The sequence below is a fragment of the Dama dama genome, chromosome 33 (genome assembly GCF_033118175.1).
Source record: "Dama dama isolate Ldn47 chromosome 33, ASM3311817v1, whole genome shotgun sequence".
In the NCBI taxonomy this organism is placed as follows: Eukaryota; Metazoa; Chordata; class Mammalia; order Artiodactyla; family Cervidae; genus Dama; species Dama dama.
Window position 1 is genome coordinate 3,113,311 of NC_083713.1, and position 22,173 is coordinate 3,135,483.

Below are 22,173 nucleotides of genomic sequence, written 5' to 3' on the forward strand. Positions count from 1 at the left end.
AATCCTAACAGCCCCAAACTGAAAACAACACAGATGTTCACCCACCGGTGAGTGCAGAAGTGATGTGATATAATGCACAACAAAATAGTTTTTCTACAATCAAGAGGACCGAAGTACTAGCATCAACAATGTGGATGAACCTCAAAAACTTCACACCCAGTAAAAGAAGCCAGACACAAGACATTACATCTTCCACTTACACTTGCTGTTGTTCACTCACTAAATCATGTCTGACTCTTTGCAACCCATGGAAGGCAGCAAGCCAGGCTTCCCTGTCCTTCACTCTCTCTTGGAGCTTGCTCACATTCATGTCCATTGAGTTGCTGGTGCTATCTAACCATCTCATCCTCTGCCGCTCCCTTCTTCTTTTGCCGTCAATCTTTCCCTGCATCACGGTCTACTCCAATGAGTCGGCTCTTCTACTTATATTAAGTGACCCAAAGGCAAGTTTATAGACATTCATACAGAAGTACAGATACAAAATCTGCCTGCAATGCAGGAGACCCCAGTTCCATTCCTGGGTCGGGAAGATCTGCTGGAGAAGGGATAGGCTACCCACTCCAGTATTCTTGGGTTTCCCTGGTGGCTCAGACGGTCAAGAATCCCTGCAATGTGGGAGACCTGGGTTCAATCCCTAGACTGGGAAGATCCCCTGGAAAAGGGAACGGATACCCACTCCAGTATTCTGGCCTGGAGAATTCCATGGACTGTATAGTCCATGGGGTCGCAAGGAGTCGGACACGACTGAATGACTTTCACAGGTACAAAAGTAGATCAGTGGTTACCTGGGGCTGAGGATAAAGATTGTTTGTAAAGGGACATGAAGGATCTCATCAGGGTGATGAAACTGTTTTAAAAGCTATATTATGGCCATAGCTGCACCCTTCAGTAAAATAACTAAAAAATCACTGCAATGGGTAGACTTTAGATACATAAAGTAACCAAGCATTGGCTTCCTATAGCTGCTCTAACAAATTATCACAAATGTAGTGGCTTAAAATGCAAACGTAGTCTTATAATTCTGGAGATCAGAAATCCAGAATGGGCTTCACCAGGCTGAAATCAGAACCAGGCTTTCTCCAAAAGTTCCAGGGGATTGTTTGTTCTCCCTCTCCTGGTGGCTGCAGGTACCCCATGGTTTGTAGCTTCAAACTGCTTCAAAGCCAGCAGTGTCAGTATCTTCAAATCTCTGATTCTGACCCTCTGGTTCCATCATCAAACCTCCTTCTCTGACCCTCACCCTCCACTTTCCTCTTATTAAGCCCCACCTGGATAATCCGGAAAGAGCTTCCCATCTTGAGATCCTTGGTCCCATCAGCAAAGTCCCTTTGTAAGGTAAGTATTCACAGGTCCTGGAGATGAGGACCTGGGCATCTCTGGGAGAACATGATTCTGTCTACCACATACCTCAGTAAAGCTGTCACGAAAACAAATAAAAATAGCCCATGCAGGATGTGGCCAGCACGTAGAACCAGTCTGGCCACCTCGTACAGGTGACCTTCCTAGAAACCCCACTGCTGCAGAAGCCCTCAAGAGCCCTGTCCTAAGGCAGCTCATAGGAACTGAAAGGGTCCTCACTTTGGCCTCAAATCTAAGAGGGAACGGGGCAAGAGGACAGTAAAGCCTGGCGAGAGGACCCGGATCACTGGTCAAGTTCTAGATGAACGAGAGGATGAAGAGGGGAGAGTAGGAGAAAACGCCTGGAGTTTCCACTGACTTGACCCCCGCCCTGGTCCTCCCCCGTCACTGCTGATTCTAAAGAAAAACTTTCATGTCTGCACAGATGTGAGCGTTTTGGTGTTCTGAAATTTCCATCTCACTGATTATTTTAAGAGAACCTAAATTAAGTTAGTCTCCGACAATCTCTGGTTTTGACAAGCACTTAAATCAATACGTATGGAGCCATCAGAGTTGCGCCCTCAGCAAATACCTGGACCAGACCGTCCTTATCAAGGTAACAGAGGGCAGCGACCAGCACGGACCCTGTGGGAGCAGGTGGCAGCCTGAAGCCTCCTCTCCCCTCACGCCTTACAGCGGCCACCTCTCTGCCCAGTCTTCGTCAAGGTTATGGCCCTTCCCAGCATCTGAAAACGGCTTTTTCTCCCCTGTCTCTTCTACTAGGCTGTGTGCTGCACTGCGTCCAGCAGTGTGGGCGCACGCGCGCGCGCGCACACACACACACACACACACATACATGAATGAAAAAACAGGCAAATAAGACATGCCTAAAGAAATGACAGGCTCAAGAGCTGAAATGGAAACTCCAGAAGCACAAACATTGCCTCTTCTGGTTCTGCACCCTCTGCCCTAGCACAGTGCCTGCCGGCACTCAGCACGTGCTCAGTAAACACAGGTTAAAGGGATGAACGGCCAGGAAGCCCCTGGTCGCCAGGGTTAGGGACTCTTGGTCTCTGCACTCCTGTGTCTGTGAGCACAACGCCTGACACACAGCAGGTGCCCAATGTTTATACACCTGAACTGCAGCAGACTGGGTCGTTGAGGAATGGGATCGGGCTGGGTGGTGTCGACACCACAAAAAAGGGAGGCAGGAGATGGGGAGCCTCCAGAGCAAGCTCACCCACCTCCCATAATAGGGGTGGGGTGCCCCACTCGGCCTCAGTGGTACCTGTCAGTCAGGGTTACTGGTTAGAGACAACAGAAAAGAAAAAAAGGAATTTGATGAGAAAATTAGGGGAAGCCACCAGAATTCCAGGTAGGCTGGAGAACCAGTCTGGGATAAAGGAGCAGGGGGGACTGGGCCAAGGACATGCCAAGGGGTGTCTACTGAAGGTATTCCTGACCTTGAGGAACCTCTAACTCACCTGCATCACTGCCACACTCAACCTGGAATCTAAGCCACGTGGCCACTCGGAGGCCACATGCCACAGCCCAAGCAGCTAGATGTGGGAAAAAAGAACACCTAGTCCACCTTGGTTTCTGTACTGGGAGTCAAAGCTCCACACCCCTGCAACATTTACATCCTGGGGGTTCCCCCAGACAGGAAGGTGGGAAGGATGCTGAGATATAGAAAATACAGAAAATGCCCATAAGACACACCAATTGACCGAACTACTGCAGACCCATGAGCCCTGTCTCACCATAACTGGTCCACAGAGTGGACCCAGGGGCTCCCAGGGTGGAGGAAGTGAGAGAGGCCGCTGACTGTCCACCCAGCCCCAACGCCAAGTGCGAACAAAGGAAGTGTTTCTTCATCCCTCACCACAGAGAGCAAGTGCCAAGCAGAATTTCAAGCATCTGCTACTGCAAAATGCCTAACAGAGCAGCATAAGGTCACTTCCAGAAACACCCCTCTCTACCCCGTAAAGACCTTCAGCTTCAGCTACATCCTGGGTAACTTCATGGGCATAAACTGAGGTTCATTCGTTCATTTGTTTGTTCATTTATTCAGCAAACTGTTTCAAGATCCAGATGTGCCAGGCCTCCTGCTGGGTTCTAGGGTTACAGAGATGAATCACTTATCATCCTTGGCTTCCAGAGGTTCAGCTGGCTAAAGGAAAGGATAAAAAGCAAGCAAGTTCTGCACTGGGGAAGGCAAATATAGTGCAGAGTTAGTGATCTGAATATAAGCTGCAGACATTTTTTTTTAGAAATTGCTGGGCATCACTCCATTTATACACACACACACACAAAACGAGCTACCTCCTGAGTCAGCCACTAGCCCTAGGACCTAGCCCAAGAACAAGGTCTGTATGTCCAACTTCAGATCCCATTAGGAAGAGCTGCTGGCCACTGAGTTGGCTTTAAATGTCCAGCCTCAGACAGTCTCCATCCCTGAGTAGCGGGACAAAAGACAGAGGCTGACACCATTACCCAGACGGCTATGCTCTAAGGGAGATCCTAGCTCTTGGCGACAGGTGGGTCTCAGGAAGCTGGGAGATAAAGGTTGCCCTAAGTGCCCCTGCTCAACCCTCCACAAATCATAACACCAACACCTGCCCCTTGTTCTACACTTTCTGGTTATAAGACACTGTTACACTTATTTGCTCATCCATCATTCATTCTCCAAATACCTATTATATGTGAGCTACTCTGCTTAGAGCTAGGAATCTAAACAGTAAGAAAACACAGCCCCTGCCCTTTAGGATGCCACTTCCTCCAGGAAGCCCTCCTTGATCTCTTCAGCTGGGTTGCACGTCCCCCACCCCAGCTCCCTGTATCACTGCTGGCTCTCTCCCTATTTCAATTCCCCGGCTTAGATGAAAAAAGGACTCATTTGCCTCTGACACCACCATCCCCTGCCCCCCTCCAGTGCCTCGAATGGTGTCTGACACAGTGGAGGCAGAACAAACACCTTGAGGAAGCCCCAGTGGGAACAGCTAAGAAGACAGAGGAGAAACTGAAACCCAGGAAACAGGGCAAGTAAGACTCTTTAGGTAAGAGTCTGACATTATCCTTCCGCCCTTTGGTTTCTAGATCAGGAAGTCTGTCTCAGAGGGCCTGGGTGACCTGCCCAAGATTCCTGTTCATACAACTAGCAAAGCCTCTGATCCCACTCTTCATATCAGCTTCCAGAACGACTGGATATCCCAGCCAGCTGCTGGCTCACTTTCTCCCCAGCAGTCACAGAGTTTCATCTGCCCTCCTGTGACCAGCTTGTTGTTGGCACCCACTGTATTCTTCACCCTCCCCCAGAGCACTGTTCTAAGATACAAGGAGATAGAAGCCTGTGATTAAAACAAAGAAACAGATTCAGGTAGTAATTTATTCATTACACAAATATTTACTGAACACCCACGGGATGTTCTATTCTAGAGGTGAAGAAGCAGGAGTGAACAGAGGCAAAAATCGCTGCTGCCCGCTAAGGTCCGATCATCAGATGGTGTTACAGAAAGGTGGTGTCCCTCTGGTGAATAAATGAATGAATCAAAGGTAACCTCAGGCGAACTACTGCAGGTAATGTCGATGTGATTGATGTAAGCTGATTCAGAGCACCTGATCTGCTGGGGGGCAGGGAGACCACATAATTCTTCATCCCCAGGTCTTTTTTCTACTAGCTTCTAGGAGATCCCCTGTCTTACTCTTTCAACAGTCACAGTACAAGAGAAATAGAATGAGCCCCCTTTTCTGGCCATTGCTGGCTTCCTAATTAAAGTCAAGGATGTGTGTTTACTCAAGGTCTATAAACACAGACCCCAAAGAAGTGTTTAAGAGAAAGCAGATGAAATGTGGGTAAGGACTAGCTAATAAAATCAGAGGGGAAAATGCTGGGAGTTTTCAACCATGACCGTGATTAAACAAAACTTGCGGGGAGGATGCTCTGAGGGCCAAGGTCCAGAAATGTGTGCAGAGCCTGAGTTTCCAGGGCAAAATGTAAACCACAACTTCCTGCTGAATTAATTGGTCTCCGGTGGGAGAGTCAGGCTAAGTTGCTCTGGACCACGCAGCTCTTCCTGCCTCACCCCTCCCCGCCTTCTGCCACTAGGTTGTCACACAGCTTGTCAAGACTGCATTTAAAATCCCGTGGACCTGCAGCTTCGCTGGGGACTGTGTGTGCTCAATCGTGTCTGACTCTCTGCGACCCCATGGACTGCAGCCCACCAGGCTTCTCTGTCCATGGAATTCTCCAGGCAATACTGGAGTGGGTGCCATTTCCTTCTCCAGAGGATCTTCCCGATCCAGGAATCAAACCTGCATCTCTTGCGTCTCCAGCATTGGGAGGAGGATTCTTTTATCACCAAGTCACCTGGGAAGCCCCAGTCTCTGGTAAATTAAAAGAGGCACCTAATGAAGCTCTGCAAGGAGATCAAACCAGTCAAACCTAAAGGAAATCAGTGCTGAATATTCACTGGAAGGACTGATGCTGAAGCTGAAACTCCAATACTTTGGCCACCTGAGGCGAAGAACTGATTGACTGGAAAAGACCCTGACGCTGGGAAAAACTGAAGGCAGGAGAAGGGGACAACAGAGGATGAGATGGTTGGATGGCATCACTGCCTTGATGGACATGAGTTTGAGCAACTTCTGGGAGCTCGTGATGGACAGGGGAGCCGGGCGTGCTGCAGTCCATGGGGTCACAAAGAGTTGGACAGAACTGAGCAACCAAACTGAATGAAGCTTAGAAGCCGAGACCATCAGAACGTTCACTGTCATCAGGGGGCTTCAGTCTCCTCATCTAGTCACTGCACCAGACACTGGCTAAGGTCCCTTCCAGTGACAGCTGCCCACAAACCATTCTCCTCAACCCAGGCAGGAACCAGGGGTGTGGAGAAGGACCTCTCATCTGAAATCCGGGTGCAAGTCAGGCCTGAATTTGAACGTGAGTGGCAGAGATGTCCAGGAGCCCCAAGGATCCCCCTAGAAAGTCGATGACATCCCAGAGATCAAAGTGGGCAAACTAAGGCTGACACCCTGGGCCAGCCCGAATAAAATGCTAATGAACACATTTCCACAATTAAAGTCAACAATGGGAGAGTCACCAGTGAAGCCCAGAAAAGAGTCAATGTCTTTGATTAAGCGCTGATCAAATTCCCCATCGCTGCTTTAATCTGGCTCCCCAGGGAGTTTCCTTGGCTTTGCAATGTTTTCAAAGAAAATGATCTTGAATATATTAATACATGATTCCCCAAGCTACTCAACAGAAAGATGGGCCCTTCTGCCTCCACCCCTTCCCCAGGGCACGCAGCAGTTTCCCAGATGAGTCCTTAGCGTCAGACAATGGCAACCTTGGCTCTTTGTCTATAGAAGATGATCTTTCTCACCAGCGATTACTCTCTGCTGGTCCAGCTCCTCTATCAGAGTCTCCATTTACCAGTGACTTTCTGCATTTGAAGCTGGAGCCAATCTCCTTGGGCTGGGACCAACCTCTCTTAAAGCTAAGGTCCTGATAAACATCAAAGTGCTCTTAGCAAACTGACTCGGTTTCCATACCAGAGCAGAGTCCATCCCGAGTCAGCTCTACACCAACCTGGATTCTCAGCCATTCTGAGTACAAATTCACTGTTTAGTTGCTAAGTCATGTCTGATACTTTGTGACCTCATAAACTGCAGCACGCCAGGCTTCCCTGCCCTTTACTATCTTCTGGAGTTTGCTCAAACTCACATCCACTGAGTCAGTGATGCCATCCAAACATCTCATTCTCTGTTGCCCCCTTCTCCTCTTACCTTCTATCTTTCCCAGCATCAGGATTCTAAGCCACTCTGAGTATAAATGATCAAGAGGAAAACACACTGAACAATGGCTCCTAAGCTGAGCCAATCCACCCTCTTGCCTATAGTTCCTTCAGTGCTGCTGCCTTTTGCACATGCTGTTTCCTTTATCTGAAATGCTTTTCCCAGCAGAGGCCTTTAAAATTCAGACTGTCACCTTGCCTATAAAGCCTGGCTCAGACCATCCAGGTAGTTCAGTTCAGCATGTCCTGAGTGTGTGAGCCTGGTCCATATATGGCTAGATGCACAGAGAAGAGGAACTTCCCCTCAACTGGCTGCAGATCCTCCCAAGACAGCGTCTTCAAATCACCTCTGGCTTGAAACTTTACTTTAAAAGCTTTAATCTGCATTATTTCACATGTTAAAAAAAAAAAAGAATAAAACCACCTCTTGTGTCCATCACTCAGCTTAAGGAGCAAAATGTGTGTGTGTGTGCGCGCGCGCACATGTCTGACTCTTTGCAACTCCACGGACTGTAGCCCGCCAGGCTCCTCTGTCCATGGGATTCTCCAGGCAAGAATACTGGAGTGGGTTGCCATTTCCTACTTCAGGGGATCTTTCCGACCCAGGGATCGAACTCATGTCTCCTGTATCTCTTGAACTGGTAGGCGGATTCTTTACTACTCAGCCACCTGGGAAGCCCTAAAGGAGGGATGGGCCCTCAGTAAATGCTCTTTTCATTCATTAGGTGTGTCTTCTGACTTCTGAATTCCCTGCTAGCCTGAAGTGCATCTGTGAGGAGGCCACCAACTGGAGCTTGAGAAGAGCCAGGACTAAGGCTGAGTTCCAAACCTGGCCCTTCCCAGCTGCACAGCCCCAGGCAAATCACTCAACCTCTCTGGGCTTCTGTTCTCTGAAAAACAAATTATGCACTCATTCTACAAACACTCTTGGATCGAGGGATACAGTGAAGCCTGACCGCAGACCTCAAAGAGAAGAGGGCCCAGCTCTCGGGCTCAGCGATGCTCGGCGGCCACGACGTGGACTCAAAACACTGCACCGCCATAAGTACTGCGATTAGCCTTTAGCCTTTATTTTGTCACAACGGCCCCTTTCTGACTTCTTTCCCTGCCTTGTTTTTTTTTCTTTTAAGGTTCAAGACACAGTGTCTGGTCAATGCAAAGTAGAACAGAGAGCCAGGAGGCTCATCTTTAATTCAGCGCCAACAGCACTCAGCTGGGCTCACACTTGGACAAAGGCTTTTCTTCCCAGTGCATCTACTCACAGAGGCCGGTTCCTCCAGTCAGCTCTCAACTATTCTCCCAGGGAGGGCTCGACCCAGGCTGGGAGGCTTGGGGGGGGCCTGGGGTGTGGACGGGAAAGGGAGATGGGCGGGGAGAGCAGGCAGACCTGGGGCAGAGCCCTCCCCGCGGTCCTGAGAGCAGCCAGGGCCTCCTGGGAGGGAGGGGGGCCAGCACCCCAGAGTGTGGCCCTCCCGGCTTGCTCCTCCTGGGAGGACGCTCCGTGACACCTCCGCCACAGAGAAGGGGAGCGGCGGGAAGCAACGGGCAGGGCTGCTCACGCAGCGGAGGCAAAGCCCTGCGTCCTGGCAGCAGCTTCCCCGTGCCTCCCGCCCTCTCGGCGGCAGACACACCCTCAGGGAACGAAAACCTTGGCGTGGCCGTGAGCTTCAGCTTTGCCCAAGGACGAAACCTTTTTTTTTTTTTTATTATTATTATTACTATTTTTTTTTGTCATACATTGATATGAATCAGCCATAGATTTACACGTATTCCCCATCCCGATCCCCCCCTCCCACCTCCCTCTCCACCGGATTCCTCTGGTAAACTACTAAACCCGAGGTTGGATAGACTCCGGGAGGTGGTGATGGACAGGGAGGCCTGGCGTGCTGCGGTCCATGGGGCCGCAAAGAGTCGGACATGACTGAGCGACTGAACTGAACTAACACCCGATAGGCCCCCTGTTAGGAGTTGAACTACATCCCGTGGCTGATGAGGATTAAATGAGGTGACGGGCCCAGGCAAAAACCTCTCCCACCAGCAGCTTTTTAAGCGTTATGTTCTAGTCCTGACCCTTGAAAGGGCGAGCATGAGGAACCGGCATGACTCGGCTCTGCGGCTCAGGGCTCAGCAGGCAGCTGGAGCGCCTGCCACCTGGCCAGAGCAGCAGAACTGCCTGGTTCACCTGTCGCTTCCTCCGGAAGGTGGACTGGGAGCAGAGGGCCTGGCACCGGGCCCAACAGGAGAAGAGAGGAGGACGGGAATGGAAAAGAACAAGGCCTTCTCTGGACACTCAACAAATAGCTGTTGGGCTTCCCTGGTGGCTCAGTGATAAAGAATCCGCCTGCCAATATGGGGGACACGGGTTCGATCCCTGATCTGGGAAGATCCCACAGGCCGTGGGGCAGCTAAGCCCATGAGCCACAACAAGAGAAGCCACGACATTCAGAAGCCCAAGCACTGTACCTAGAGAATAGCCCCCAATCGCGACAAGTAGAGAAAAGCCCGTGTAGCAACAAAGATTCAGCAAACCAATAAATAAAATTACATAAAAAATAAAAATAAATTGCCATGATTGCCCAGGAAGGTTGATTAAAGGAAGCACCCAGCTGGCCACTAGCAAGAAGATACACCTGCCTTCCCAGGATGACACGACTCCCAGGCATCCAGGCGGGGAGACGGGACACCCACTGGGTTCTCCCCTGAGCAAGCTCTTAGGAACATTCCAGTCTCTGCACATCAGCAGGTGCATCTCAGGTGCTATTCAACCTGCCCACCCCCACTCTGATTGAGTGACAGCCCCGTAACACAGGAGAATAAGCTCGAAGGTGGAATCAAACCCTCCCTCCCTCCTGCCCCACTTAATATGATCGGGAACAAGACATCAGGTTCCTTTCCTTCGCATTTTAAGTGTCTGAGGTCTTGAGACGAAGATCAGTTTAGCTGGAGAGAAGCATTTTCTTTCTTTTTTTTTTTTTTTTTGATGTGACAAATTTTTATGCAAGCATAATTTCATTCCAGATAGGCAACAATTCTTTTTTAAAATGAAATGACTAAAATCTAGCAAAGGAGCTAGTAATGACTACATCACTCCTCATATTTCTTTTAAGAAATTAAATTAAACCATTTTTTCATTTTGATGGGCAAAAATAGCAAAATGCCCAGAATGGAGAGAAGCATTTTCCAATCCCATCCCCAGCCATGACCTGGAAGGGGGGGGGGGGGTCCCTGGGGGAAGGGGGTGGCGGGACATTCAAAAGGTCACGCACCTCGACTATTCCTCACTTACTTCTGAGAGAGAGAGGGCAAGGGTGAAGTCAGAAGTATGCAAATTCGCACCACAGAAACTTTGAGAAACACCGCTTGGGAAAGAGAGTTCCACTAGGGGGAGGGAGAAGGGCCTCAAGGTGGTGGGGTCCTCTCTAAAGGTCGGAACCTCCTAGGGCCCAGGACACCCTGTCAGATCAACTCCAGGACGGGGCACTCAACCAGAGATGTGGGCTTCCCCGGTGGCTCAGTGGACAAGAACTCACCTGCCAATGCAGGGGACACAGGTTCGATCCCCGCCCCGGGAAGATTCCACATGCCGTGAAGCAACTAAACCTACGAGCCACAACTACAGAGCCCGAGTGTTGCAACTACTGAAGCCCGAGTGCCTAGAGCCTGTGCTCAGCAACAAGAGAAGTCACCACAATGAGAAGTCCGTGCACCGCAAGTAGAAGAGTACCCCCTGCTCACTGCTAACAGAGAAAAGGCCTTGCAGTAACAAAATAACACTGATTCAGGCTCCACTAGGCCAGAAGTTGTGTCCTTCTGGTCTACTGGGTCTCCCACACTGCAGCTGGACCCCCTAAAACTCTCCAAAGTTAACAGCACTCAAGCAGGCGAGACCCCCGGAATCATTAATTATTAACACATATACGTGTAACACGTGGAGTGCCACTGGGTCAGGACAACTACACATTCTCACGACGTCCTCAGTCTATCACAAGGTACAATGGAAGTATATCTCATGTTCATTTAATTTAGCCATATTCAACTATACTCAACAGTATATCCAACTATGCTCAAGGAGCCACATTTTTTTTTTTTTTTTTAAGAAACTTGAATGAAAGTGTGCTTTGCCTCTTGAATTTATGTGTATTTATTTTTTGGGATACTGAACACTGTGGTTTACTGTATAACTGTACACTACTGTTTGTGCAATACGTTTACACACACAGGCTACTGCACAGCATCACATATACAAAATCACACGTGTGCAAACAATCCTTCAGGGGCAAATTCTCCTGAGACTGTCTCCTAATTTACCACGCAATTCTGCCTGCTAGGTTGACTCCTGGACTTCATGGCTGAGATGTGACTCATGTTTTTTTTCTCCTTTGGTGCTTTTGAGTCTTGAAGGGTGTGTCTGTCTGATAGGAACTAGCAGAAAATCAGTTTCGGGTTAGAACAGGAAACTGGGCTTCCAAGGCTGGTAAGCACTGGGAAGGCCACCGTGGCCCGGCACCATGGCCACCTGCCAAGGACAGGCTGTCTGGTCACAAGAACTCCTTGCTGGGCCATGAGCTGGCCATGTGGGGCTTTCACCTCCCTGGTCTGATGGCTCATTCTTTCAGTGAGTGGTGCAGATGACTTCCAAGTTCCTGTGTGACTCTGGGCAACTCATATCGTCTCTCTGAGCCTTCATGGGCAGTCTGAACAAGTTCCCACCTTGGATGAGAATAAGAGCTTCCTAGACGAGGTTACACTGTGTTGAGACAGTGACTTCCTCAGCATTTCGGGCGGGTGGCCCTGGGGTCAGCCACCTCCAGCCAAGAGATGCTTCCTCTTTCACTGCCCAACCCAGGCTTACAGATTCTGTTTTCCTGCATGGGTGGTGGCCTGAAAAAGCCTGAGAAGGATGGGACTAGGTGATCTCCAATGTCCTTTCCATTTTACACCAACTGCCCCACCCCCAGCAGTTAGAATCAGGTAGTATAAAGGCAAAAGATTCTGCTACGTGGGGGTTCCTCTAACTGGGTGACAAGGCATCAGAATTATCTGAGAGTGCTTGCTAAAAATGTGGATTCCTGGACTTCCCTGGTGGTACAGTGGATAAGAATCCGCCTGCCAATGCAGGAGACACAGGTTCGATCCCTGGTCCGGGAAGATTCCACATGCCTCAGGGCAACTGAGCCCACGTACCACAACTACTGAGATCCCGTGCCACAAGTACTGAAGCCCGTGTGCCTAGAGCCTGCGCTTGCAACAAGAGAAGCCACCTCAACGAGAAGCCCAGGCACTGCATCGAAGAGTAGCCCTCACTCGCTGCAGCTAGAGAAAGCCCACACACAGCAACAAAGACCCAGAACAGCCAAAAATAAATAAATATAATTTAAAACAAAAAGAAAATGTGAACTCTTGATTCTCCCACCCAGGAAGCTTAAACATACCCAATTTGTAGTTAGATAAAAGAAATACTGGGGAAGAGGAAACACAGGCATAGCATATTCTGGCAAATTCACACACTGAAAATGGATGGGACGGTGGGACTACCATGGCAGGCAATTCATCCTGCATCCACCTTATTGTCTCAAGTCTACAAGGACCCAGGCTCCAAAACCGGGGCTTTCCTTTCCTATTCAACCATCTGACCCAAAGCCTGAACCCACAGCACACTTCCTTCACCCAGATCTTTGTCTTGTGGGGGTGCGTGTGGGCAGAGGAATGTGCTACACATCCCAACAGCAAATGCAACAAGAGGTGTGTTAACAGCACAAGTCAGTTTCACACTGAAATTTACCAAAAACCTCACTACTCAAATTAGCCCAAGTAACCTACCTGCAGGAGTCATTTATAAATCCTCAACTTCCTGGGCTGACAAGTTCTCAGAAGGTAGCTCTCACCAGTGATGGTTGGCAGGATGCCTCGCATAAGGGGACGTTCCCTTAGAAAACCACCTCTGTCTTCTAGCAACACCGAGCGGCATCCAGCCACAGCAGTCTGCTCCCTAGAAGACAACTTCCTTCGTGGGCCTTTCGTTATGCTCGAGGTACACTCAGAAGAGGTAGTAAAAACAGTAGGTGGGGACTTCCCTGGTGGTCCAGTGGTTAAGAATCCCCCTGCCAATGCAGGAGACATAGGTTCAATCCCAGGTCCGGGAAGATTTCACACGCCGAGCGACAACTAAGGCTGTGTGCCATGACTGCTGAGCCCACCCAGTATAACTACTGAAGCCCGCTCACCCTAGAGCCTGTGCCCCACAACAAGAGAAGCCAGCGCAATGAGAAGCCTGTGCACAGAGACTAAAGCATAGCCCCACTCGCTGGAACCAGAGAAAGCCCTCAAACAGCAATGAAGATCCACCACAGCCAAAAATAATAAACAAATAAAACTTAAAAAAAAAAAACACCAGTAGGTGACATTGAAGCTGGCAGAGATAGTACTTAGAATTCCAGCTCTGCTTTTTATTAACCTCTAAGTGTTCTCTGTGTCCTCCTCTAGAAGGTGGCGATAATATGACCTAACTCGCAGAGTTACTGTGAAGGTAAGAAGCACCTGGAAAGTACACATTGTCCATGCTCGATAAGGGAAAGCTGTTGTCATTACAAGGGAGACCAAAAAAAACCCAAAAGCCCCAAATCACAAAACCCCACCATGTGACATTTACGGGAGCCCTGTCATCAGGAAGGCCCTTTCCTGGGCCATAAATGCCACACAAAGTGTGGGAGATGCTGTCTCGCGCCCCACCTCCCGCTCCCCTCCCCGCCCCTGCAATCACCCCACTGCTCCGTCCTCTGACGCCCACCCCCAAACCCAGCCAGAGAGCCTCTCCAATTCCTGAAGGACAGAGTGGGCTTGGAGGGGCTGGGTTCTGGTGAGCCCAAGGAGACAATCCAAACCCTGCCTTCTTAAGCTCCTCAGGCCCTCAGGGCCTTGTGTGGGGTGGCCAAGGGACACAGAGCATTTATTCCCCCGATGGACCCATCCCCGGGCCCACTGCATAGTAGGTATTCACTTAGTGACCCCTGATGAAGAGCAGGATGGATCTGCTTTCTCCACAGTGAACTGAACACCCGATAGCTATGAAAGCATGTTTGGAAAAGACTATGAAATACCCCTCTGCTTTGGTTCATGGCCTGCTTGATCTACATGCACCCACTGGTGGTCCCTGGGGCCCCCGGAGCTCAAGGAAGTACGCAGAGCTAGAGTTCAGGGGAGCAGGGCAGACATGTTAGGATGTTATTGGCTGGGTATCACTTCCTCGCTGTCTTCTGTGTTTGACTTCACCTCTGGTTTTGAGCAAAGCGGGGGCCAGGCCAGCGCACACGCTGGCAGCGGAGGCCCCCGCCGGGCGGCTTGCTCCTCCTCCCTGAGGCTGAGCGCAGACAGGGGACTCGATTCCTGAGCACCAGTGAGGTGCCAGGCCCTACGCCAGGCAGAGGCAGCCAGGCCCCCACTGCGGAGCCGCAGCAAGCTGTACATCGGCACTGGGGTGCCGGGGCATGTGAGGCAGTCTGCAAACGACCCCACGCTCAGGGAGCCGTGAGGTCCACGGCTCTTCCCCCTTCCAAAGGAGAACCTCAGAGGCGCCAAGCCCCTCGGTTTTGCATGAAGGCACTACGGCAGTTTGAAAGGATCTTACAGAAATACCTGCCCTTGGGACTTCCCTGGCAAGTCCAGTGGCTAAGACTCTGTGCTTCCAGTGCAGGGGGTGAGGGTTCAATCCCTGGTCAGGGAATAAGATGCCACATGCTGCACGGCACAGCCAAAAGAGTAAACAAAACAAAAAGAAATATTTGTCCTCCTATCAAATCCATATCCCGAGGATATGCAGAAAGACACAGCCCGGACCTGAAGTCAGCACTGGACACAGCAGCTCCTGCCCAGCTGTGACTACGTCCTTGCGGGGAGGGGTGCCTTTTTGGAGTGTTTCTATTGATGCGAGGCGCTAGGCTAGCAGCTTGTCCAGACATCATCATGCAGCCCTCCAAACAATCCAGAGAGGAGGTGTCATCAGCCCAGCTCTTTCCCGGGCAGTTCTGGCTCAGCAAGGTGCTCTGATTGGCCCAAGGTCACACAGCTACTGCGAGCAGGGCCAGGGCACGTCAGCTCCACAGTCCAACAGTATTTGCCGAGTGGGCACTGGGTTTAAATTCCAGAGAACTCCAAGTGGCCAGACAGGCCCGTCCCCGTAGACTCCTTGAGCAAGTGAGCCAAGGATGGAGCTTTCCTGCCTCTTGCTGCCCAAGCCTCTTCCCATCCTCACCTCCTCTGCAGGACTTCCCATCCTCACCTCCTCTGCATGACTTCCCCTCACCTCCTCTGCAGGACTGTAGCACTGTCCCTCCCCATCCTTGTCTGAGGATGCTCACCGAGGAGGGGAGAGGGGGCCATGTGTCTCTGACACATGTGTGCGACTTCAAAGCCGTCACTTTTCCCGTGTTGGATCTTCTTTTCCACTGTGGGTTTAAGGGCTTGGTCCCCTGCCCAAGGAAGGTCAGGGGCAGAGCTATCCTTCGTGCCAGGGAAGGATGTCCAACCCCTAGCCCCCCCTTGGCCTCAGAGCCCGGCACTAAGGCAGCCCCAAGGTACTCACGGGCAGATGCTCGGGAGCCAGGAGACTTCGGTTTCAGTCCTGCATTTGCCTCTTGGGCAAGAGGCTTCCCCCTCCAAAACCCAGTTCCCTCATCGGTTTAATTAAGAGTACGGGACGCCTGCAACTCTGAGCATGCGGTCAGTCCTTCCCAACAACATCACGTGTGAAGGCTGCCGCACTCGCCCTGCCTCCCTCTCTTCCCTCCCCGACTCCCTGCTGGGCCGCAGAGCACCTCCGCTGGGTAGAGGAGGGCTCTTCTCCACCCTCCCTTCAGGTCCCCACCACCTTCTTATCCTGTGATTTGAGGCACATCTGCTTCCTCCACTAACTAAGCCGTCAGCTGCCGGGAGCCTCCAGGGTCATATTCCAATTTGCATCCTCAGTGTCGGCTGGGTCCCACGTGAATGAGAGGGCAGGGACCTCCAAGCTCACCCTACTGAATGCGTGGCCCACAACGCGGAGCACCACGGGGGGAAGCATCAGAAATGCAGGCTCTCTGCCCATCCCAGCCTCTGACTCTGCCTCTGCAAGGGACTCCTGAGTGGATTTGGGGGACTCATGCGCTCCCGTATGGGACGTGTGACAAGGTTCCCCCCAGCTCTGACATGCCCCTTCTCCACAGCCCTTGATTTGACCACCTAGACGCCTCCAGACTTGTGGGCCTTAGCAGGGCTCCCTAAAATGGAGCTCACTAAATGTACCAAGGGTTTCCCTGGTGGGGCCGGGGATAAACAACCCGCCTGCCAATACAGGAGATCTGGGTTCCATCCCTGGGTCGGGAAGGTCCCCTGGAGGAGGAAATGGCAACCCACTCCAGTATTCTTGCCTGGAGAATCTCACGGGCACAAAGGAGCCTGGCAGCCACAATCCAGAGGATCACAAAGAGGTGGACACGACTGAGCGACTGAGCACGCATGCAGTAACCAAAGGTCATGCACCTTAGGAGCCTTCGAGAAGCCTGCCGCTGGCTCACAAGCAGGATTCTGAACCGTGCAGCCCCCCAGTGTGACTCCGGCCAGGTGTGACCCACTGGCCTGCTGAGTCTCAAGGAAGCCCGGCAGCTTCAAAATGTTGCAGCCCCTCCCTCAGTTCTGTGGATGAGGCCACCCCCATGCTCCCCGCCCCCTCAACCCCCAAAAGCAGATGACTGCACAGCAGCCAATATTTAACAGCAGAGACAAACAGACCAGCACCCCCTGCCCCCTCACGGGCCCTGCGTCCACGCTCAGAAAACGCTCTTCCTTTATTTTCTACTCTTGACATTTACTCAACTTCAAAAGAAAACGAATCCTTCCAAAACACGCTTTCAGGTTTTATTTTTAATAAACCCTGCCATTCCTCTAATGGCTTCATATTATCCTAAATATTTATAAAAAATAAGTCTCAGCATCACTTCTTTAAACAAATCTCCTCGTCAACTTCGATTATTTATGAATTTATGAACACAATGTCTCCTTCCCCTGGGGCAGATGGTAATGTGTAAGGCTTTGGAAAGGAGTGGGGGTGGAGGGAGGAAAAATCAACGGGACAGAACGTAAACTCAATGAGTCCTCAGTTTACCCTCCTTGACCAGCTCTGGTACAAGGATCTCTTCGTTCAGGGAAACACCATACTGTGGCCAGTCAACAAGTGGTTTGGGAATGCATGGAGACGTGAATCTAGGAAAAAGCTGTAAGCCAAGGACTTGATCCCCAGTGGGAGCTAGAGCCCTGTTAACAGAGGGACAGGACAATGGGACTGGGGTCCAGACAGAAAGAGCCCAGGGATAGTGGGAAAGTAATGGATATTTGCTGAACACCTACCAGGTGCTGGGAGACTCCCCAGACCACTTCTGCATTGATCGTCACAACAACCTTTCCAGGTGGCGATTATAATTCCTCATTTGAAAGATGAAGAAGGCCCAGGGAAAGAGGAAGTGTTGTGCCCAAGGTCACAGAGCTAGCAAGCAGCAGAAGAACCAGGATGGACAGCCACTCAGGCTTCCAAACCTAAACCCACACTGCCTTTGAAGTAGAAAAGGATGAGAGAGAATAGAGAATGGAGTTAACCTCGTCCATCCTTGGTTACACAATTATTATCTTTCTTTCAGCCTGATGAGGCCAATCACCCCTTTCAAGACTATCAAAGATTTAACTCCCAAAGTTCCACAATGCAACAGAACTTTGCCCATTGAGAATCCAGGGGGATCAAGTCTCAGATGAAATCTGGAAGGACTGGATGCAAAGGTTATAAGATATGAAATGAGAGTCATAGGCAACACAGAGAGCTCACTTTATGAGAAAGAGAGGACAAAAGAACTTTACCCTCAGGGATGGATGAAAAAGAGGAGCCTTTACCAAGTGCCCCAGAGGAGGAGAAAAAGAATAAAATCCACCCTTCCTCACCCCTCCCTCAATTTACTTCTCTCCAGAAGCTCCAATTCAAGTTAAAAAAAGAGACACGGGTCTGGCCTTTGTGATGCTTATGCTCTCTCTAGTGAAGGATCATTACTGCTGCTGTTGATAATAACAATCCCTGATGCTGATGGCCATTTACTGGGGGCCTGGGCTGAGAGCTTCATGCACACGACTACAAGAAGCAAAACCACCCCATTTTACAAATGAGAACACTGAGGCTCTGAGCAGGGAAGAGACTTGGTGACGTGCACGGGGGCAGTAAGAGGGGACGCCGAGGTGTGGCTCTGGATCCTGTTCAGGAGGCCAGTGAACGAGATGAGACGGGGCGAGATGCGGAAAAGAGAGTTCCAAGGAGGTCGTGATCTGTCTAAGGCTTCAAGCCAGCGCCTAGCTAAAGTGGGTCAGTTTTAAAGCTGAATTTTTCACGGACACAACACCATCTCCACAATGCTAGTTGGAAGATGGTTTTGCTGGAGACAGCCAAGTTCCAGGACAGCGGTCTCTTTAGGTGTTCCTCCTGTCACAGGCTCTGGGTCCTGAAGTAAGAACAGAGACTGGGGTTCCATGATGGGGAACCAAGACGCACTGGGGAGGAACGGCCAAAGAACAATGTCAAGGTCACCTACAGGCCAGTGCGTTGACCTTAAGGTGGAGACAGGCTGAACTTCCACAAAGAGCAAAGGGGAAACCATCACTCTTTTGTTCATTCTGTCAAAAACAAAAACAAAAAAATACTGGACATCAGCATATGCCAGGCAGCCTGCCAGGGGAACCACAAAGGCCCTTCAGGTGGGAGCACGGTCCACGGGAAAGAGAGGGAGAGCTCAGCGGATGGAAGACTGGAGTGATGACCTTGAAGCTGTGGCTTCATTGGCTGAGGGTCTCGGGCCAAGTCCTATACTTTCTCTGAGTCGTAAGATGAGAATAAAATCTCTACTTCACAGGTAACTGTGGCCACTCTACATCTTCAAAATGAACCTGTGTGAGCTTAAACTGTAGCTGGCCACTGCACAGAGGTGCCTGCTCTTGACTCTTAATAGCTGCACTCGGGTTCATCTCCTGCCCTCCAGAAGTTGGGAAAAAGAAAAAAAAAAAAGCACAGCTAAGGATCCTATGAGAGGTGCACACAGGCCTGTGGGAGCTGAGAAACAAAGAGAAGGAATGGCTGTCAGAGAAAGCAAAGTTATCTGAAAATCTCCGAAAGGACATGCAGAAACACATCCTGACTCTCTATCTGAAGGCCATTTCCAAGTACCCCTGTGGATGAGAACAACCTAGCCCCCTTCAGCACACATGCTTTGCCCCTCCCCATGCCTGAAGTTTAGCAAGCATCCAGATAACGTAAACTACAACCTGCCTGGCCAAGAAAACTCAGGCCAGCTGACCACTTCTGCATGCCCCACCTAGGAGAAAACCCACCACGTTTACCCTCAGGCCTGGGAAGTCAGCCCAGCTGTCAGCCCTGGCAGCTCGCCCCAGCCAGTCATCCGGCAGTGGCAATCAAAATGACGATTCCTTTTCATTTCCACCAAATGCAATCTTCCAAGAAGAGGAGAGGCTCAAAGTCAGAGTTTAAGCTCCTTTTCATAAGGAGTCAATATTTTCACAGGATAATCCTTCTTGGGAAGGGGGTGGATTACAAATATCCCAGGTGGCAAAACGTGGCTCTCTGGGGACTGTGGAGAGACCGTTATAGGGCAAGAAGGCCAAAACGTGGAACCACACCTGGCCACTCACTCACTTCTCAAAATTCACCATCCACCTATTCACTGCACAGACATCTATGTGCCCCAGGCCCCCCTTTCAGGCGGTGGGGATGCAAAAATGAAAGGTGACTGACAATGACACTTCCCATCCCTGCGCCCTCTCCAAGCCAAGAAATTCAGGCTCACGTGCTGGAGGCCCAACTCAGAGCAGCCCGTTTCAGAGACCGGCGCCTGAGGCTCAGAGAGGGCAAACGACTTGCCCAAGGTCACACTGCTAGCAAGTGGCCGAGCAAGGAATTAAACCCAGGTACAAAGTCCTCGTGACACTCCCCGGCGGGGCCTCCTTCCCGCGCAAGCCCTCCCCCACCAGCTCCATTTCTGCGGTAGGGTGAGGATCAAAGCCCGCCCCCCTGGGCTCCAGTAAGTGAAGTCCTCGGCTCCTGTTTCCTCCCCACCCCCCCTCCCCCACCTCCCCACCACACAGGACATACAGGTTCGAGACCCACGGTGTGTGTGCGCAGCCCTAGGAAAGCCCTGTAGGCTGCAAGGGCATCCACCCGTTAACTTCCATTACAAAAAAAAAAAAAAAAAAAGGTGATTAAAAGATAAAGAGCACAGAAGAAGCCCTCTTTAAACACGGGCCGGTGGTTACCCCAGGAGGAAGTCTTGAAGCCAATGGAGATTTTGTTCACCACCTCCAGTTCCTCAATTCTAAAAGACTGGCCTTCCAAGCCTGCAGTGGAAGTTAGCTGGGGGAGGGGGTGCAAGGCACCCGGGGTCAGACCCTGCGCCCTCACCTGGCTCTCAGAAGGGGTCCGCCGCGGAGCAGTCACCCCGGGTACCCCCTCCCTCCGGGCGCCGCCGCGCGCTCCCCGCAGCTGGGTGGACCCGGGCGGCGGCCCGCGGCGTGCACTCCTCGCGTCCGCCCTCCGCAGCCCACCCGATGCGCATCCTCCGGGCGCCCTGTCCCCGCCCCGCGCCGAGCCCCCCACCCTCGCGGCGCCCCTACTCCAAACGGCAGGACGCCCGGCGCGGCCCGGATCGCATCCCTTCCCCTCCCCGCAGCCATCACGCGCGCGCCCCGCACCCCACGCCCTCCCCGGGGGCAGGTCGGCTCGCAGGGCGCGCGCGGACCAGCCGGGCGGCCCGGGCGGCGGCGCCGGCGGAGCCCGGGGCACGTACCTGGCGGCCCGGGCGAGCGGCGAGGGGAGCGCGGGCGCGCGCGCGCAGGAGCCTCGGGCGCCGCCGCCGCCGTTTCCGGGTTGGCGGGTCTCGCGTCACCGCCGCAGGTTTGCGAGCGGCCCCCGCCGCGCCGGCACGGCAGCAGCGGCGGCCCTGGCGAGCGCCAGGCGAGAAATATAAAAGGAAGAGACGCGTCGAGGAGGAAGAGGAAATGCCGTTTACCTTCGAGAAGCCGAGCCGCCGGCGCTCGCACAAAAGGAGGACGCCCGCCGACGCCGCCCCGTCCCCGCCGCATCACGGCGCCCGGCATCAGCGCGCGCGGCGCCCCGGGACCGCCCCGCGCCGGCCCCCACCCCAAAACCCGGCGGCGGGGGCGGGGGTCCAGGCCGGGGCCCGGGGTGACTTTGGACACGTCGCGGCAGGTGGCCGAGCGGCCGCGTGGGGGCGCTGGGGGGTGGGGCGCCCTCCCGGCGGCTTAGACGCGGAAACTCCTGCTCCGGGAGGCGCGGGGATGGCCCAAGTTCACAGCCCGTGCGGCAGGGCTCCTGTTCGAACCCTGAGTGCCCCCGACCTGCAGGCCAGCCCGGTTCCTAGCCCAGGGTCCGCTCCCCGCTCACCTGTCCGTGGGGAAGGATGCTGGCCTGCCCGGCCCACCTGGCATTGGGGCGGTGAAAGCTGGTGCATTCAATATACTCATTCAGCGCACAAGGCATATTCACTGAGGGCCTACTATGTGCAGCCAGGAATCCAAACAGAATACCTGCCTTGGGGGGTGTCTGGCAATACATATCTGATGTGTCGTGCATATCTAAGTGCTAGGGGGTAAAATAAAGCGGGTCCGGGGCGAAAGAGTGGGCGCCTCTGGTGCTCTCCTAAGAGGCTCTCCAGGGACTAATGCACAGAAATTCCTAGAGAAAATGCTCCTCATTGAAATTCTAGTTTTGGGTATTATGAAAGATGCTCATGAAAAGATACACATGAAAAGATGCTCAACATCATTCATTATTAGAGAAATGCAAATTAAAACCACAATGAGGTACCATTACACGCCAGTCAGGATGGCTGCTATCCAAAAGTCTACAAGCAATAAATGCTTGAGAGGGTGTGGAGAAAAGGGAACCCTCTTACACTGTTGGTGGGAATGCAAACTAGTACAGCCACTATGGAAAACAGTGTGGAGA

At 52.0% G+C, this 22,173-nt stretch overlaps 1 long non-coding RNA gene across 3 annotated transcripts in view; it reads right to left on the reverse strand.

Moving 5' to 3' along the window:
- The window catches only part of LOC133051055 (uncharacterized), a 46,380-nt gene extending 25,230 nt beyond the window's left edge, over nucleotides 1-21,150 (reverse strand). For all 3 annotated transcript variants that reach the window (XR_009691766.1, XR_009691764.1, XR_009691765.1), the window contains exon 1: nucleotides 20,993-21,150. This is a non-coding gene — a long non-coding RNA (uncharacterized LOC133051055). The remainder of the gene's footprint in view (nucleotides 1-20,992) is intronic.
- Nucleotides 21,151-22,173: the final 1,023 nt, after the last annotated feature.